Source organism: Drosophila tropicalis, unplaced genomic scaffold (genome assembly GCF_018151085.1).
Source record: "Drosophila tropicalis isolate 14030-0801.00 unplaced genomic scaffold, ASM1815108v1 contig_443, whole genome shotgun sequence".
NCBI lineage: Eukaryota > Metazoa > Arthropoda > Insecta > Diptera > Drosophilidae > Drosophila > Drosophila tropicalis.
This window is the reverse complement of record NW_027172907.1, coordinates 6,496,796-6,513,370: the sequence shown is the minus strand read 5'-3', so window position 1 is coordinate 6,513,370 and position 16,575 is coordinate 6,496,796. Positions and strand designations below refer to the sequence as shown.

At 34.6% G+C, this 16,575-nt stretch overlaps 1 protein-coding gene across 2 annotated transcripts in view; it reads right to left on the bottom strand.

Moving 5' to 3' along the window:
• bab2 (bric a brac 2) overlaps positions 1-4,215 on the bottom strand; it is a 44,036-nt gene extending 39,821 nt beyond the window's left edge. The window contains exon 1 of one of the 2 annotated variants that reach the window (XM_068286109.1): positions 3,931-4,215. The gene's annotated coding sequence lies outside the window, so the exon portion shown is untranslated. The remainder of the gene's footprint in view (positions 1-3,930) is intronic. The other variant, XM_068286110.1, reaches the window with a different exon arrangement.
• Positions 4,216-16,575: the final 12,360 nt, after the last annotated feature.

The window sequence follows — 16,575 nt, the reverse complement described above, 5'->3', positions numbered from 1 at the left end:
ATTGAGCAAGATTTTTCTTAATTATCTTTTCTTTATTTTTTTTAAATTATTTTGGTTTTTTTTCTAGATCAAGTTTTTGCATTTTACAATTATAAATGATTGAAGAATATTTTTCTACGATCATTATAAGATCTTTTAAGTCTAAAAAAGATTAAGTCAAAGTAAAGAGTTATATAGACTCCAATGGGAAAGTTCTAACAATGAATCTAGAGAAGATCTTTAGCAAATTTCTTTAGACATCATAAGTCTATAAAAAAAATATATGATCTCTATTCGATCTTTTAACAAAATGGACTAAAATTAAATTAAAAATTTCAATCAATTGTAAATTTTTAATCTTCTTTTTCATTCAATATATGATTTTGGTGAAATTAAGATTTATATATACAATATATAAACATCTATCTATGTTTCCATCTGAAATTAGTTATAATTCATAACATTGTGTTGAAATTTTTGGTGTTGTTGTTTTTGTTTTTTTTTTTTTTGTTCGTATAGACAAAATATTCTGCACTTAGTCATAAGTCTATTAAATAAACTCATTAATCTCTATCTCTATGTAGCTGAAAAATTTCCATGAATTTCTATTAAAAATTATTTTATTAGCCTAAAAACACACACACTCACACACACACACACACATAGATAGACACATGCATAGTAGAGTAGAATAAACCAAACTAACTCGTGAATTTATTTATGTTTAATTTGGCTTAATTTATACTAAAACTGAGCCGCAATTATATTTGTAGCCTTGCCTCTAGCTGCTCCCCCCTCTAGCTGACTCTCCCTCTCTGTCTCGCATGATTGTTATTTATTATATTTATATATATATATATAAAACTATATATGTATAATAATTGTTTATATTGCATTGTTAGTTCATTTCGTCTGTGTGGCATTTATTTAATTAAATATTATTATTTATGGCCTAGGCTCGACTGAGAGACAGCAAGGGACTGTATGCTGTGTGTGTGCGTGTAAGAGAGAAAGAGAATAATTATATTTATTTAAAATATAAATACATTTATTTGCCATACGAGAAAGATGTAATCTAAGGGAGGAATGTCAATGAATGAATGCCAAGGGGGACACAACAACATTCCGAGTGTCTATATATAAGATGATTTTGGGCCAAGGGTGTGAGGGAGGAGATGAAGGCTAAGAAGGGGGGCCACCCATGTGGGGTTGGGGTTGGGTTGTGGCCTGTGGGTTGTAGGGATAGGAGGGTTGAAAGTTAAAAAAAAAAAAAAAAAACTAACTTTCTCATTTCGTTGCTGAGCCATAAAATTTAATTATATTTATTATTATTGTTATTATTATTATTATTATATCTTTCTGTTTTTTTTTTTTTGTTCTGTTTTCTGCTGACTTTATGTTTATTATTATTATTTCATTCCAATTAAATCGAAAGACTGCCAACTTCGAGGCGTATCAAGTCTGAGAAGTTTCTCGACACATATATATGTATATATCTATCTGTACATTCATATATATTAATATTGCTTCTGTTCTTTATTTTATTATTCTTGTTGCCAAAAGAAGTCTGAATATATTCATTATTTTTTGTTTTGTTGTAAATCGTGATCCGAATTGGATCAGTCCAAACTATATCTAAGCCTAACTCTTTTGATCTGCGGATTATGAAAATTCTTTTTGAATTAGAAAATGATTTCTTTTTAACAATTACTTTTTCATCTGCATTGAAATTTGTTCATATAAATATTATTTTTCTCTACTCATTAAAATGAAATGTTTTTGTTGGATATTTAAATGAAATTTTCATAAATTTTCTTTAATTTTATAGCAATTATTTCGAAATTTTTTTGAATTTCTAAAACAAATGTTGAAAAAAGAATTTGTGAAATTATTTCTACAATTTTAAACACTTTTTGAAAGGAAAAAGGAAAACTTTGAATAATTTTTTGGAAAATTTCCTAATTGTTTTTAACTGATAACAAAGATATATGTAGATAATGATATTCAAATTTCGCAAAGAGTATTCAAAATTTCATCATAATGGAATAACAGATCACACGTTGCTTATTCTAACTTTTTTTTTTCTTGTTTTTTATATTTGGCAACTTTTCTTGCCATGTTTTTTGTTTTTGTTGTTGTTTTTGCTTTATTGTTATTACTTTTATTTTATTCATGCTTCTCAAAGGGAGAACAATGAGAAGAGTTTCTGATGGGGGAGGGAGGACATTTTTGGGGTGGTCGAATTGGGAATGGGAATGCTTATCAAATTTTATGTTTTTCTCGGAAAAATGCTGGGAAAACAAACAACAAATACAAATACTTATTATGTTGTGTGTGTGTGTGCGTTTTCTTGTTTTTATACATTTATTTATTATTATTTTTTGTATTTTAATTATTTACACGACCAAAGAAAAAAAAAAAAAAAAACAAAGAAACGAAAAGAAAAAGAAGAAGAAGCAACAGCAATTTACTTTTTGCACAACCAAGAACAGCAACAACAACAACGAAAGAAAGGAGGAAGGAAGGAAACTTTTTAATGATTTTTTTATAGGTGATTTGGTTGCTTTTTTTTTTTTTGGTTGTTGTTGTTTTTGTTTTGTGTTTAAATTTATATAATTTATATTTATATATATTTTAAGGTAGGAAAAGTCCTGTTAAACACACACACATACAGACACACACACGCACACAGCAAACAAATTGGAAAAAGGAAAGTAAGTATGGGTGGTTTTTGGGTGGTTTGGGTCTGAATCTGTATGGGAAGTAAGGAAGCAAACAAACAGCAGCCGAAGGAGTAACTGTAACGGCGGAGGCACAAGCAGAACCCGGCATTAAATATATATATGTATATATATATATATATATATATTGTATATTTTGTTGTATTTATTTATTTACGCTTATTTATTATTTATGCAGCAAGTAATAAATTACACAGAACCCAAAGAGCAGGCAACTGCCTCTACCAGGATCTGCCTTTTGCCACGGCGCGCCGCTCCGCTGCCACAGTTACAGTCACTGTCGTTGCTTTTGTTGTTGCTGTTGCTGGTGTTGGTGTGTGTGTGTGCTTTTTTGGCGCGTACCACCCACACTCTCCAATCAGACGGAGGACTCAGCATCAACTACACAAACACACAGAGTAAACACACACACACACACACACAGACACAACACAGGACAGACTCAGACAGACCGACAGACAGACAGACAGACATAAGTAGCAAAAGTTCTTCTACGTCTTGGTCTTCTTTCTTCTTGCTTCCTCTGTTGCTTCCTTTTGGCTCTTCCTTTGGCTCCATCGTTTTCACTTGCTGCTGCTTCTGCTTAAGTTTTGCCTGTGCTTAATTTCTGTTCGCCCGCGCGCGCTCTTTTTATGGCCATTTTTGATAGAGCCCGTTGACACCAGGGAACGGGCAACCGGGAACAATGTAGGGATGCTTGTGTGGGGGTGGTGTGGTGTGGGGTTGGGTGGGAGGTTGTTATAAATTAATAAATTACAATTTTCTTTTAACGCGCGCAGCGCTAGCAAAAGCAGCAGCAGCAGCAGAAGCGGCAGTGACAGCGACAGAGAGGCACCCACAAGACACTTGATAAATTATTATATTATAACAACAACAACAAAAAATAAATAAAATAATAATAATATAAATAAACATAAATTATGATAATGATGATGAAAAGAAATATACATACTTAAGTTAAATTAAGAAAATTAATAATAATTATTAACACACACACACAGACACACACACACTCACTCGCACATTTACACTGTGGCATGAATTTGTTGTTGTTGTTGTTGTAATTGTTTGCACTGTTTTTTAAGATTTTCGTTGTTCTTATTGTTTAGCGGTTTAACAAAAAAACAAAAACAAAAAAAATATTGGTAATTTTTTTAATTTTTTTTTTTTTTTTTTTTTATATAAATTCCTATAGATAATATATATATACTTTTTTGAATTTTTGTTGTTATTTGATTAAATGCAACACATGTTGGGCTAACTGTTGTTGCTGTTGTTGTTGTTCGTTCATTCTTAATTACACACGCACATTTGTTGCCTGTTACTGTTGTTGTTGTTCTTGTTTTATTATTTATTTCTTTTTGTTGTTTTTTTTTTTTTTTTTTTTGTATTTTTTTCTTTCGATCTCTCTCCCTTCGCCAAAAAACGTGTGTGTGCACTCACGACGAAAGTTAAATACGAACTGAACGAATTCATCGACGTTGCATCCAAATGTTCGAGTTCGACTCTGTTTCGCCGCCAACGCCGACTGCGGAATATGCTATGCCCTCTGCTGGTGGCGTGTGTCTTGCTTGCCACCTACGCTGCCGGCGTCGCTGCCACCACCATATAAGCGAGAGAGCGTTTTGCGCTGGCGTTGCGTTTTCGTTTTCCGGTTTTTCTTCGGCGAATTCAAAATGTTCGCTACCAAAGAGAGAATCGGTCTTTGGGGTGGTGACTTGCCCGAAGAGAATTCACTGTGAATGCTCTTGCTTCTTCTTCGGCTAGTCGTAGGCAAAGGAAATTCATATTGCTGATGGTCGCTGGGTGGGGGGGGGAGGGGTGGGGATAGCTAAGCGATGGGAGTAGTTAGCCAATGTGCCTATAAGATCAGCTTGATGAAGGCGATTTAACAGGTAGATAATGGTTTCACACAGAAGGGGGCAGGGCGAACATCATATATACAAATATCTTTGACTAATCATTATCTATCACTTTTTTCTTTGTTCTTTTCAGCCGATCAGTCGACATTATTATTAACGTATTTTCAATTGATCCGATTAACTAAATGTAATATTTTCTTTAAAATTTATACCCAACTTATAGAAGTGAAGTGCAAATCGGCTAATCGGATTTTGTATATTCATTTTTATATACTTGCATAACAATTGTTTAAAAAAATGTAAACAAAATACCATAATATTAGAAAATTGACCAAAAAAAAAAATGTTAAAAATGTGTTAAATTTTTTATTCAAGTCTCTTAACCGAAAACTATGTCAATTTAATTGATTCTTTCTTTCTAAAAATTAAAATTACAAAATATCCAATAACATATAATCGTTGCCTACTTTATGGGGCAGTTAACGGCAAATGAAAATGGTCTTGTGTTTTAATTATAGATGTTAATGAATGTTAATGTTATTCCCAATAAAACTTTTTTTCAATATTCAAAGTCGATAAATCGGAATGTATATCGGAGTATTTTAAAAATTATTTTAATCATTGTTATTAGTTAACATAACGAAGCGAAATTCATGTAATTCATTTGGGTTAACATTTTTGAAAATTTCTAAAGATTTGTAAAGAAAAGTTATGGCTAAAGTATTTGCTTGTTGATCTTATTTATGAACCAAGTAAAAGTTTTATATATATTTCTATTATTATGAAATTCTTGTACAAATACACATAATTATTTAATATGCAACTAATGCTTATAGTCACAATCGAATTGAAATGAGTCATACAATTTGAGGGTAAATCAAAGCCAAATCAATGGATTAACTGTACAAATTGAACTGCTTAAAATATAGTAAATTGTTTATTGTGGGTAAAAAATATGATAAAAGACTTAAAAATGAAACCGATCTTTTACTTGTTAATATTTTAGTGTGTAATTTAATTTATGAGTTTCTAAGACATTTCAAATTGAAATATGAATTAAGTCAGTTAAGTAGGTAAGACTAGTCCAAAGATAATTCATTTTACTTTGTCTGTTAAAAATTTTTATTAATTTTTGAATGAATTGAATTGAAATCAAAATAAATGCATAACCCATGCATTAGGCTCCCAAGTATGAAGAAAGGCCGTGATGGTTGGAGCGGGTATGTGGGGGAATGGGAAGAGAAGCCAAGTGTAAGAGTGAGAGAGTGAGAAGAGAGATGCTGCCGCTGCTGTTGATGCATGGTGCATGCGGCATGTGGCATGTGGCATGCTGTCGCATGTCCAGTAAGAAAATGTTGCGAAAAATAGTTTTTGTTCCTTTTTTGGCCAACGCAACCCTCAAGCGACATTAGCCAGGCTTCTTTAGCCATTCATATGCCATAGTTGTTGTTGCTGTCGCTGCTTAGGCCAAAAAGAGTAGAGCAAAAACTACACACAGAAGACATCAGGCCACGCCTATTGGCCAGCCAACGGCCAAGTCATTGGAGTGAGCGAGTGCGCAAGTTTCATGCATTCGGCTCCCTACACACACACACACACACACACACAAACACACAGACACTGGTCATACGTTGAAAGAGAGTGGAGGTGAGGTTTTAAAGGCTCTCTTTAAGCCCCTTTTGGCCCCAACAAAAGAGCATGAAATAAAGAAGCAGCAGCAGCAGGCACAGGCAAAGACGTGTGTGTAAACTACGACGAACCAAAAAAACGACGACGACGACGACGATGACTACGACGACTACAACAATAACGACAACAACAGCAGCAGCAGCAACAATAATAAATAACACGATACTGTTAAAGAGAGAGTATGAGTATGGCGAAAGAAGAGCAAAGAGCGTAGTAGGAGATGGCCAAGTGGGTAATACAACTGCGCTGTGACGTCATTTTGTAGGCGGCGCTACGAAAACGCATTTTTAATACTCGATCTTTCTGGCCCTCTCTCTCTCTCTCTCTCTCTTTGCTCATTCTCTCTCCCTCACTCTCTCTATTTCCAATTTTCCCTTTCACTCACTCTTGTGCTCTTGTTTTCAAGCTAAAGGCCTACTCATCATCATCATCATCATCATCATCATCGTGTTGTTGTTGTTGTTGTTGCTAGTTGTCACCTTGTGTCCCTCTATGCGCAACAATAACCAATAACAACATCTAACCAACTAAACAAAAAAACAATTATTAATTTACTCCCTCGTGTTGTTGTTGTTATAAATTAATAATCATATTTATATATGTATGTATATTTAATTAATTAATTATAAATTTATATTTATTTATTAATATTTTAATGCATATTTTATTCAATTTGCTTTCTCTTACTTTTTTCTCATTGTGTCTCTGTGTGTGTGTGTGTGTGTGTGTGTGTGTGTGAGGGGGGCGAGTTTTTTTTTGTTTTTTTTTTTTTTTTTGCTTGCTTCGTGTATTTGGCGAGACGAGGCCTTTTCAGCTGAGACTTCGTGCTGAACGCCGATTGGCTAAAAAATCGTTTTAAATATATATACCTACATATATATGTATATAAAATATATATAAAATGTTTATGTGTGTTGCTGTGTGTGTGTGTGTGTGTATATATATGTATAGGGAAAAAAGCGTAATATTTATAAAACGCCTGAACGAATTCGGTCGGTTGCTTCCAATTGGAGGCGAGGCATTTGCCTATCACGAATTCAAAGGCAAAAACGATTGGCAAATGGCTGCAAAAGGTGAATATTACAGTTAACTGTCTTTTTTTCTATTGTAATTTATTTATTTTGTTGTCTTTTTCATTGTTTTCATTCATTGAATCGCCCAGCAAAGGAAACTTTCATTATGTATTAGCCAATGTCAAATGATTTTGGCCAGAACAGAAAACAAAAAATGCTTAAATATTAGCCAAAAACCATGTTAATAACATTTTGTAGGTCAAATCAGATAAACAAACTTTTATCATTATTCATTAATATTAATTTTACTTTCGTTATATCCTTGATTGCAGCTTCATTCATTATCCTTCCGAAAAAGAAATCCAAAAAGGGAAAACTAAAAAATAAAACTCAAAACAATATGTAGATACATTGGGAAGACAGAAGAGAGAGGGACATAAACATATGTATGTATGAGTAATTTAAAGAAGAAAGACACCAAAATAGAAGACAGAAAGAAACAAATCTACAAGCAAAACAACCAAGAAGAAAGCAAGACAAAGAATAAAGAGAAAATGAAAAAAATATATGAATAACAAACAATGCACGAAAAGGAAAGCAAAATAAAACTTAAGAAAAGAAGATTAGCAGAAGAAAAGGGCGGAAAATCGCTAAAAACAGGACACCAAAAAGGAAGAGAAAAACTAGTCCAAAGCAAATTGCAAAGAAGAAGAAAAGACAAACAAAAAAGAAAGAAGAAAGAACGAAAAACCAAAAGAAAGAAGAACTAAACAACATATAAGAAGAAAGTAACAAGTACAAAAAGAGTGCAAGAAAGTAAGGATAACATACAGAAGATGGAGAAAGCAAACAAAAATTTTATCCTGTTTTTAACATTTTTTTTAATACTGATCTCAAACGATAGACTAACAAAAGATCTTAAACTTGGCGTTATCTTCGCTTTGTGATTTGTTTTGTGTTTAGTTTTTGCCAAGTCAAAGAATTAAACTTAAAAATCTATAAAAATACTTTCACGTCTTTAGAAGTTCTTCGTCTCATTTATTTCTGAACTGTGTTTAGTTAGATGAATATCAATAGTTACATCATTTGATTGGCACTTTAAATGCTTGATCTGACTAGTCCCTTGATAGAATGCCAAAAACTAATCGAGTCACTTTTGTTAGTGACCATCGCATCTCTTCTCGTGGCGGAAATGAAGACCCTTTCCGCTTTGACAAGTTCAAAGATGACAGCAGAGAGTGAGAACGAGTTGGAAAAGGCACAAAAAGAAAAAAAACAAGGACCCAAAGCTGAGTGGTCCTCTAGGAAAACAGCGGGTGACGGGGGGGGAAACTAGAAAAGCGTATTGGCTTCCGTTCCTACAGCAAATAGGAAATTCCAAAGTGAAATTATTGAAATAGCGTGAAGAAAACGTGTGTTCGACGAGGCGGATGGCAACGGTGTGGAAACCACGTTAAAGTACATCCGTTGGCAAAGCGAAAGAGTTCAAATTGGTAGCCAAACGAAACGAAGCGACAGAAAAAAAACAAAGCAAAGCAAAAGAAATGGCGACAGGAAATGGACATAGCCACTCAAAAAAAGAATATGAAAGACTCAAAAAAAAAAAAAAAAAGAAAATGGGTGAAAAAATAAGCAAAACAGATGGAAGAACCTAAGCAAAATGTCGCCAGATGAAGCCTTGCGCCATTTTTCGCCCTTGTATGGCATTGACGGGGTCGAACTAACCCAGTAATCGAAGTGAACAACAAACCTCTCAAACTATGGCAGGTTGGTTATTTGAAAGCTTCCCTTTCTCTCTTTGAATTCTCCTTTCTCCCCTAGTACTCTCAAGGGCTCTTCAACGGGACATGGGCATAGAAGAAACTGCACAAAGAGAGCACAAAGAGGAACAAATTTTTTCCTATCCAAAAGCTTCAAAAAATTTCTTGTAAAAAAGTGAACCAAAAGGCCCATAGGAGAGTGGCAATAATCTCAAGTTCAGCGGGAATAGTCAAGACTTTAAGAAATTTGAAACTAGGCTAAGGACCAAATGGGTAAGCAGATGTCAATAGCAACAATTATTATCCTTTAAACGTTATCAAAATGTTTTGCTTTGTCTTCAATTGTAAGAGTCTTTTCTTCATATTTGAGACTATTTTAGTTTTCATCGGTTTATATTTTCTCTTTGTTAATTTTAAGTTTCCAAATCTCTAGATTTGACAGTTGAAGTGCTAAACGAACTAAGAATCGAAAGAGGAAATCTTCCCATAAAGATATATTTCCATAATTCTCAATCTTATACATTCAGTCAGATGATACCTACAAAAACATGCTTTTATGTTTACAACAAAACAGGAGACGACAATTCTCCTTTATATACAACAGAAATTGGGCCCAGTGAAAGTTTGAGAATTAATCTCTAGATTCTTAATTAAAGCAAATCTTTAGACTTTATAAACTACAGTAGAATCCGATTATAACGACTCCGCTTATAACGTCAATTGGTTGGTCCCAATACAAACTTATATAAACCTAATATATAACGACGAAAATCGTCGGTCCTTGAGCGTCGTTATAGCCGTATTCTACTGTATTATGTATTATAGACTTTATAAGTTAATACTATTTCAAGTTATGGCAACTCTCTTACCGATTGCCTCACTATTTTCCACCGATTGTTTTTATGGTAGCTATTCCATATAGCATTATATATCATTATAGGCGTCCGATCTTAATCAAATTTGACACAGTCATAAACAGATATATAAAACTCACAAATGTTAAATTTTTAAGCAATCGCGTTAAAAGTAACAAAGTTATTGACAAAAGTCACTGTTCTCGACCGATCGTTCCTATGGAAGCTATGTGATATAGTCACCCGATCTTGGTCAAATTTAGCAGTCATTATTAGCTATATTAAATTGAGAAATATTAATTTTTATGTCATTTGTCACTGCTTTCTACCGATCGTTCCTAAATGATATAGTCACCTGATCTTTATTAAATTTGTCACAGTCCCTTATAGGTGTTATATACCCAATAATATTAAATTTCACGACAATAGCTCAGAAAATAACAAAGTTCTTTGTGACTTTGCAGTTTGTATGGAAGCTATGTGATATAGTGGTCCGATCCGGCTGAATTCGACATATACAAACTGTGCAGGATATGAAACTCCGTAACTTTAGCGGTCTAGGAGGAGTTTGCGTTGATCCAGACGAACGGATGGACATGACTAAACGAACTCATGCTGATCTCTTGATATATATATACTTTATATGGTCGGCGATGCTTCCTTCTATGAGTCACACACCTCTGGGCAAATTATATATATATTAATAAGAGAACAACAGATATATTTGGAACATAAGTATTTGAATTATGTGCTTCTATGTGAATAATAAATAAATTAAGATCACAAGTTTTAACAAAAACAATATCAATATAACAAATATCAATTTAAAAACAAAAACAAAATCCCACTTAGGTAGGCTCATATGAGAACCGAATAAACAATAATGTAATTATATGTATTACAAATTTACTTTAGCAATAATAACAAGGTAAGTACAATGTAATGTCATTTGAGATATTCCTGATTGAAAATATATGGTAGTTGACTAAAGATAATTTTTCGAATGTCAACATAATAAGGAATGTTATAGAATGCGAGGGATTGACCATCTCGAGGGTGAGGAGGCAAATTATTAACTAACAATGCATTATCCTTCGAAATCCGCATCTAGATTCGTCACAGTTTGCTGCAACTTTATAATTTATATTTATTTTTTTTATATACTTTTATTATTTATCAATCAAATTCGAGCACTAATATGGGGAATTTCAGGTATGCGAATCACCGATTTGGATGAACTTTGGATATGTAGGTATGTATATAGAATACCCCGTCATTTGAAGCTGTGTGAAATATATTCTATATTTTCTTAATAAATCGCGTTTAAAGCTATAGCTTCGGTGACTTATAGGTAAAACGCCGAGTGTCAATCGAGATGTTGAATGTTCCATTGAAAGTTCATATCTCAAAAATCCTTATCAACTAATCTTCCTGATTTGTTTTTAATTAGAAACCTGTATGTGGATTGTTATTTAAAATAATTTAAATTTTGTCATCTAATTGACTAAACAATTTTATTCATTGTTATTTCTTATTGCTAATTAAATTGCTTGCCTTTGTCTATTTTGCTTATAAATGATAGAAGGAAAGTGAAATCTTGGATTTTGATTTGAAGTCTTAGCCACAATTTCTGTTTCCTTTCCATCCATTTGACCTTTGGACACCTTCAATTAATGTTTGTATGCAATTTCGTAATCTGTTTTGAGGTTTGTCGTTTTTTGTTCTTTCCGCAATTTAAATGCATTGCCATCTTTGGATGCCTATTTATACTTTTAGGCCCATGACTCTTTCCATCAACAGTACAACAAAATCTGAATGCTATTGTTGTTGGCGCCGGTGGCTGCTTAAAGTGTAGATCACGCAAAATCAACGGCCAGGAAGTTGGAACAAAAAATTGAAAAAAAAAAAATTAGAGGAGCAAGCGGCGGAGGAGAAGGCAGAAAAAACACAACATACTCTACATGTTGAAGGTACAAACAATTGAAGTAGCCACATCAGCAGAGGGCTAAAATAGGTAGACACTACTATGGTTGGGCAGAGGAGAGTGTGGTGAGAGGGTGCGAGGGGGAGTAGTCGGTTTGGTTATACCGGATGCTGAACGCGGGGAGTTTGGGTTCCTCTAAGCTTTCGGTCAATTGGATGGCCAACAACCAGACTCCCTCTTGCACTTGGCGGGCCTTTGGAAAATTGCGCTTACGCGACGTCATTCTTCTCGTTCTCAAACAAAAAGTAAGCCGCCGTCACCATCAACCGTCGTCGCCGCCGTCGTCGTCGTCAATGAATGTTGTTGTTGGGGTAGAATTTTCTCTTCAGTTTTATTTTTGCTGGAGCCTGGAAACGTGCCCCAGCTAACAAAAAGAGTTTCTAATGATTTTTGCGCCATGTTTGTGCGAGACTACTGAGTTGTTGCTGCTTCTCCTGCTCCTGCTTCCAGCTGCTGCTGTAGCTGAAGCAAGTTGGTGGGTGGATGGTGGCGGCACGGAAATGAAAATCGAAAGAATTGTTGACCAGCAGCAGCAGCAACATGAGGCCTCAGCAGGCTGGCCAGAAGGCAGGCAAGCAGGAGGAATGGCAGGCAGATGAAGCATTCTCCCCAGCCAAATGCAAATAAATTCAATCGATGCCCGTTGTTAAGCTCTCTAGCCCATGCATGCATGCGTCTGCTGTTGCATTGTCGGCGAGAAGAGCAGGCCACTGCTACGAGAGATGTTTGGTGGTAAAGACGGTGCAGAGAGAATGGAGACAAATGGAGATGGAACTGAGCCTGGAGATGGTCGGTTGCTCGTTGCGGCATTGCGCGAATCCTATTATTTAGAAAAGGCCCAGATAGAGAACCCCACTTTGCGTATGTGTGTGTGTGTGGGGTAGCTGCGAATCGGAGTCGGGAGACTAAGCGAGAGACATAGAGAGTGAGAGAATGAGCGAGAAAATGAAAATCCTTTGGCGTATGATGCATCATCACAGGAGAATGGTGTATCCGAGTAGGCATCGGAATGGTGGGAAGTCTGCTAAAGGATGCTGGTGGGAGGAAAATTGAGGCAGAGTTGTTAGACTCAAGCCTAAAATCAACATGGACCTACTGTAGGTGTGTGTAGGCCTTTCGGTTTGTATTTCTCGAAATTTCCATGCGATTTGCAAGCGCAAAATTTTCGCCGAAAACCCCCAAAAGGCAAATATCACACACACACTGAGAAAATTTTACAATTGTCATGCAGATTTTTCAATGAATCGTAATGAAAAGTTAAGAAAATTACCCTAAATATTTGAAAATTCATTATACGCCATGTGCTACTGAGAATTATTTCATTGTTTATACATAAATATTTATTGATATTTATCTAACCCATTACCAAACATTGAAGTTTACTTTTTCGCTTCATTTAATTGTAATTCTCAATTAGTGTTGGCATCCATCTGCTCTGATCTAAATCAAATAGAATTGATTTCATCGTATTACCTACCATTAAAAACAAACAATAACAAGGACATTAAGGACACTTTGTAGTTTTTCACTAACTAAATGAGTTATTCATATCATCGTATTGATCTTGTTCGATTATTTCTCACCGTGTAAGCAAAAAAAAATGGGAAATTAAAAACAAGAGGAGTGGAAGTAGAAGCAGAGTCTAAGGTCCATATAGAAAGACCGCAAGAGGAAAGGAAATACTGCAATGCATTGGGTGTTATCCAGAACGTGGTTAGTTTTCTTTTGCACCAGCATTTTCGGCTAACATTTTTCTAGTTTTCTTTTACCATCGACTACCTAAGCACAGGCGAGCCCAACCTTTTGCCCCATCCTCTTCTATCCATTCAACTCTCTTCAACTCTCCACATGATCGTTAAGAGGGCAGGGGGATGGCTGAATGAGGAATGGTGTTGCCGGGGGAAGTAGCTCTTGGAGCGGAAACGCAATTTCCAGGCCTACGAAAGACAACAAACAAAAATTTGTTTGAGGCAAAGAACGTTCGACCAAACGAACGGAATGGACGAACCAAGGGACGAATTTTAACCAGGCAAGGAGTACAACGTGCAAGTAGTACATTGGGATGGGGTAGAGAAAAAGAAGAGAAAAACCTGCCTTTTTGCTTTTTGGTGTTTGATTATGCGTTGGCTTTCGGTTTCCGAGAAAATGTAGGGTGGGTGGGAAGGTGGCTTGCGGTTAGTGAAGTAGAAGGAGCAAGGAGCAAGTCGCTCCTCATTTTGGCTATCGGCTATCACCTGGCCAGTATATCATCAAAAATGTTGTTTGCTTCCCATGATGCTTTTCATTTTTCGTTTAATAAGCCCCTACCCAGTGCCAGTGCCTACATTCAAGCATCGACCCACCCATCCATCCACCAAACTCAGTTAGTGCATCCAACTCGGCGTATGCTTGATTTTTGCATGCGACGCCTGAAAGTATGCAAAGTACCAACCAACAAAAAAAACAACATATGCGCAAAAAACAAGTAAAACAACAACAACAAAAACGAAAAGCGAAAAAAAGGTTTTACCCATAAAATGGAATGTCAAGTTAACCGCAAATTGTCTACAACAAGACCTCATTAAAGGCGGAATTTAATGCGGGCTTGGGCAGAAGGATGGCCACAAGCGATTGCCGCAAGGATGCCACAAAAATGACAACAAGTTGTCCTTTTGGTGGCATCCTTTACATTTTTTGCTTTGTTTTTTTTTCTCTTTTTTTTTTTGCCATTGTTGTTGGCAGTCATAATCCGTTTTGTTCTAACACATATAAATCCGCTAAAGCTTTCAGCTCATCTTCTGCCACTAAAGAATAAAAAAAACACACCCACACACACACACACATACACACACACAAGAAACAGAAGGCAATTGAAAATTTATTGTTATTAAAACGAATTTTAAATACACTTTACTTTGCATTTGCGTACATCTTCCCTTTGCTTTCCCAAAAGCCAAAAACTGAAACCAATTTGATAATTTGTCGACCTCTGATACTCTTCTAATGTGTTTAAAACTAAAGAAAAAATGTCTAATTTATACAAAAAGAAAAATGATACAAAAAGAAAATGTTATAAGAACAAATAATATCTAACTAAAAGTGAAGCAAAATATATGAAGAGTTTAAAATTGTAAATTCTTCTGAAACGAGAAGAAAATTCAAAAGGCCTTATCATTTTTAAACAAGACTCAGATTACATATTTGGGCAGTTGAATGGCTAACACTTTCTATAAGATATCTTTTAAATATTTCTTGAAGTTTTACTTCCCCCAAAAAGGTTTTCTCAAGGCCAGGAACTAAATTTTATCTCTTGAGCACTTTTCTTTACTGTTTTTGACTTCTAATAGGAATAGTTTTCAAATAATGTGTTTCCAATAAGAATTATGTATATATATTTGTCCGATTGACTCGCTAGCAAAGGGTTTACCTTTGATATCTTTAATCAAATCACATTAATTGAAATTCATTGAATAATTTAATATTTACGATTTTAAATTCTCAAAAGAAATAAATGGATTTAAAAGAGGTTTTGAAAATGGGAGCAGGACTTTTAATGCCATTTTGAAAATAACTGAGAATGACATCGATCTACTTTTTAAAAAGATAAGAACAGATCTCTGTATATTTTCATAACAACTCTAGTACAACAGAACAAGTCACTTTTTTTACCACTAAAAAAGAAAGGCTATTGACAGCTATACAGATCTATCATATTTCTTTGGGAACAATTTTGGGAGCTATGGAGATTCATCATCATTTTGTTTTTCTCAAAAAAAGGCTTAAGAACATAATGTTAGTTTCTGTTTTATAGCTTTTCCTTTAAATAATTTCAAAACCGAACTTAGCCCGCTCGAGGTCAATCTTACAAAGGAAGATTATTTCAAAGGCAACACACAAAAAGGTGAGCAGGTCGTCTGTATAGCTACATATTTTAAGAACCACCAAGTTCTATCATCAGGAGACATAACTAAAGAATCCACAGTTGTACTGGCCATACAACATCTTCAATGCTAAAAGTAGTTGGGAATTCAAACTACATGTAGAGAAAGAAAAAAAAACGGGAAAGGATTGCAACAGCAGACTCCAGCTTAATAATTATTAACTATTTCAATTGTTTTTGATTCAATGTTTCAGTTTCAGTAGGCTGCTTTCTTCAAAGACTTTAAACAGTTTTAATATTTCAATTCAGAAATGATCGAGTGAACTGAAGTTTTTCCAAGTTCTTCATAAAGTCAACATTATCGTTTTGGTCGCCTTTAGTTAGTTTTCTCCCCCACTGAGAGTTATGAACTGAACATATGTCCTAATCATGTGACTTTTGTCATTTAGGGTAAAAAACAAAAGCGGTGAATTTTTCTACTTCGCTGACTTATAATATACATCCATATATATATATATATATATATATGTATAAATAACATTTTTTGTTCGTTTTCAACCTCTGGGGGGGTCTCCACCCTCAATTTGGTGGAGTCTATTCTCCATTCGCTGCCAACCAAAGGCATGCCAAGCTTGTCAGCCAGCCAGGCACTTGTCGTCGTTGTTTCTGTTATATGTATGTATGTACATATATAAGTGTATATATAGAAAAAGATTTCATATATATATATATGTTTTTTTTATACTTGGTCCCTTTGGTCCTTAGAATAAATTCTTTTTAAATGTACACACACATACAATCATTGTATGTGTGTGTGTGTGTGTGTGCGTGGAA